The following is a 4,217-nucleotide window of genomic DNA, read 5'->3' on the forward strand; positions in this document are numbered from 1 at the left end:
TGGCTCTGCACACACACAGGCTTCCCTGAAGCATCTACCATCATCACACCCACCGCTTGCTCCCATCCTGCAGTGCGTTTCCCTTGCCATTGTCTGAACCACTGACCGCCTCGGGGCCTGCAGCTGTGACGCTTCTTCTGCAGGGAATGCCCTTCCTCCTCTTCATTTGGACCACCTCTAGCTCACCCTGTGGTCTCATGTCACTTCCTTTGTCAGGGTGGCCTCTCCTCTCAAGACTAGGTTAGACCTCTGTGTTATAGTCCAGCACAGCCCCCTTTGCTTTCCCCCATAATGCTTATCACAGCAATCTAGTTAATGACATAGTTATTTGTATCATTATTTGTGTGACAGGGATAAAAGAAAAACTCTTCATCTATAAGGGTCTGTATCTTCTCTTCCAGCTCCCTGCTTTGGGAGAGAAATGGGTCAGACAGGCATCTAACCCAACTCTGAGATTCTGAACTTGCCCTTGTCCCTCCGCATGCCCACCACCCAGTTAGGAGGATGTTCTGGCTTGGATATTTCCCTCCTCTCTCTTACTGATCTAGCCAACCAGCTTGTTGTGAGCTTGGTTATGACAGAGCCCTCTGACCAGCTGGTGAGCTTGCGGGCTTCTCCAGACAGTCAGAATGCGCTACAACTGGAGGATGGGACTCTCCCAACTGGCTTCCTTCTGCACCTCCCAACCTCCAGAGACCGTCTCCACTCGGCTCCCGGAGGCTACAAACACCCCGGCAACAAACTCCAGCCTGACCTGCCGCTTCAGAACCTCAATCTGAACCCCCACTCTGCACGATTAGGGTCATCTGTTCCCTCTCCCACCCTCCTCGTCACCTGTCCACCGAGGACTGGAGACCTGGGCCGATCTTGAGGCTGGGCTGGGTCTTGGAGGCTAGGTGTTCCCGAGTGCTTCTGAGGCGGGTGCTGGTTCAAGCGCTCCGTTGATGCCAGCTGACTGGCCTGTGGGGCTGAGGCTGTGACTCACTCCCAGAGAACAGACTTTCCCCGACAAGCTCCTCAGAGGGAACACACCCACATGCAGGTGGTCCCCTTGCAGCTACGACGCACCGCATGTCCCAACAGCACAGGCATCTCAGAAGCAGTCCTGGATGCTGCAGGCAGGGGCCCGGTCTGTGGCACTGGTGGGGGAGCACTCCTACTCTGCTTCTTTCTAGACTCTAGTATGTCTTCCTGTCCCGCCCCTTCCCTCCCCAAGATCGAAGAGACCAAAGGGGTGCCTCCTCGCCCCGTGCCCAGCCTGTCTGAGAGGCCTCACCGACTCCAACACAATACAAGTTTGGAGAAACACACCCCCCACCCCCTCCACCCTCCCACCCCTCCACCCCCGGAAGCACACAGTCCTCCATGGCTGCTGCTCCCAGAGTCTGCCTGGGCTTCTCCAAGCCAGGTGCTGAGCCCCCGGCCACCCCTTGTGGTGAGTCATAGAAATACTTGAGACCCGTCAGGGCTCGAGGTCATCGTCACCTAGAGCCTGCTCTAGGGGTGCCTAAACCTGACAGATTAAGCCACCCACAGCCTGGGGGACCACAGCCTGGGAACAGGCTGCTAATTCAAACCCTCAGCGCCTGCAGTGCTGCCCTGGGGCCTCTCAGACTTGGTGGTGACTGCTCCGGCCTGGATCCTGGCTTGGGCACTAACTCCACTTCTTACAGATCTCAAGCAACCCCCGCTTCCTGAGGGTGGCAGACGGCTGGTGGTGGTGCCAGTCTCTGTTCTCCCCTCTCTTCAGGGCACACAGCTGCCCAACTGGCGACTCTCTTTCCCAGCTTCCCTTGCAAATAGCTTTAGACAAGTTACTATTTCCATCTGTAGGCAGGAGAGATATATATTTCTGCCTGTCTTAATTCAAAGAAAGTTGCTTATCCAGGGTTTCCTGTCTTCCCCCTTTCCCACAGGCTAGACCACATGTGTCAAACACAAGGCCCGCGGGCCAAATCCAGCCCGCCAGGCCTTGCAATGTGGCCCGCACCGCGCTGTCATCACTGCACTCCGCTGTCAGTTTATGACATTGTCAGTTTATGACTGTTCAGTAAACCATTCGGCCCGCGATTTAGGCTGGATTTTAGATTTTGGCCCCTTCTCTGATTGAGTTCGACACCCCTAGGCTAGACTATGGACATTCTAGCACCCAGATTTGACTGGGCAGATAAGAATAAACAGATGCAGGGGGAAAAGATGGAGAGAAGTTGGATCCCTGAGTGACTTGTGGAGTAGCCCTGCCCACCTGGGCTTGTTATCGCCTTCGTGTGAGAGAGAAATAATGTTCCATCTCATCCAAGCCATTGTAGTTTTGGGTCTCGTTGTTACAACAGCTTAGCCTTTTCCCTAACAAATATGCTGAGCCTGATTCTCCAACAGTAACAATAGCCCTTGTGGTTTCTGCAAGTTCCAAATGTCTAACTCTAGGCTGTGCTTTGCCAGGCCCCTTGCTTCTGAGAAGCTGCCCAGGATGGGAACCATCAGGCCTTAACTTAAGATGAGTCTGTTCCGGTCACAGCTGGAACAGAATCCAAGGGAAGGAGGATTAGGGTCAGCTGCTGCCTCTGTCTGAGGCTGCCTAACGATTCAGGACCTCCCTGACCTGAACCTAGTGAGGTATTAACCATTACCCTATCCTTGGCCATTTTAGCCCAACTGCTCCAATGGAAGGCCTCTTGCAGGGCCCACCCCTCATTCACCCATTCTTCCAGTTGTAGGCCAGACTCTGAACGTGAAGATGTGGTCCAGACCTGGGGGCACAAAAAGGCCACAGGGTTGTTTTCCTCAAAGTCTACTCCATAGGACCTCCGATGAGTCCCTGGTTAAGGTAGCAACTATCTACTTCATGCCTTGCCCGGGGGGGGGGGGGGGCGCGCTACAAATTGGTTTGGCAGCTATTAGAATGATGTGATAACACACAAACCTATGCCCTGGTGGGTAGCCCCAAGCTGACCTTAAGAATTGGCCCAAGGGTGATCCCAACAGAAGCCCAGGATCTGGAAGCTACTGACCTAGAACCAAATGGCCCAGGATAAGCCCAGACCTCCTAAGAACCATGCCAAGGAGTAGAGGTGGGGCTCAGACTTCTGCCTATTAAGCCTGGACTGAGCCTCATATCCTCCCTCGGGTTCTCCTTGTCTACAGCCAAGAGTGTCTTGTGCCTCCTATGGTCAGTCTCATGCTAGGCACCAGGGTTCATGTTTACTATAGTAGACAACTATGGGATATCTGTTTAGCATGCCTCCATCCAAAATACTTTCCTCTATTCACCATTTTATTCACGTCTTCTGTGAAAGATATCTAGTTCTTATACACTCCCACCCCAAATGGCCAGATGGGCCCTGGCGTGGGCACCTCATCCGAGCTAGGCTGATGGGTCTTTCCTTTGGGCTTAGGACAAGAGAGTTGAGTTAGACGCTCTCTGGTTGCTGAAACTTTATGATGTGAAAGACAAGACTCACCTTCTCTGCCACATAGATAAAGCTACTCTGTGGAGAGAGAAAGACTAAACCAACATGCAGAGACAAGTGACAGGCACAAGCCCCATAGTGTTCTGTTTCCTACATCTATTTTTTTCCTGAAGCTCAGCTCTATTCCTGCCCTTCCCTTGGGTTGGATGTTCTAAGACTAAATTGGATTTAGATCCCTTGCAACCCAAAAGAAAGTCAACTAACATACTCTTGATTGAGGAAGGTATGAAGGACTCAAACCTTAGGCAGACACACCCAGGGAATTGCAGGCATTCATTCCAGCGAGGAATGAGAGGCCTGGGATCATGAAGGGTTCCCCAGGCACTGAGGGTGGTGGAGCCTGTGTCCCTGGCTCTGCCCAGTCTTCTGGAATGCTGTATAATTTGCTAGCAAAAAGCATCTCGTCCAAACTTTTCAGGTCAACATTTCAAGACATTTCAGGTCAACATTTCAAGACATTCTTATCAGAAATGCACAGCTTCAGTCATGCCCCCTTTGCCTATACATGTCATACCTATCTTGGATTCATCTGTCTTCCTCCAGGCAACCTTCTATAGTAATTCCTGTCCTCAGTGGTCACTCTACTCCATAGAAGAAGAACCCATTTTAGAATTAATCATAGTAACAGGCCTCATGCCCTTAACTGCATAGGTTAACTTAGGGCTGACATAGAGAAAGTATGAGTGAATAGATGGATAAGTCGATGGATGAACTGAAGGAGAGTAGAAAATTAAATATTTGGAAAAT

Source organism: Pipistrellus hanaki (genome assembly GCF_964339955.1).
Source record: "Pipistrellus hanaki genome assembly, chromosome: 9".
Taxonomy (NCBI): domain Eukaryota; kingdom Metazoa; phylum Chordata; class Mammalia; order Chiroptera; family Vespertilionidae; genus Pipistrellus; species Pipistrellus hanaki.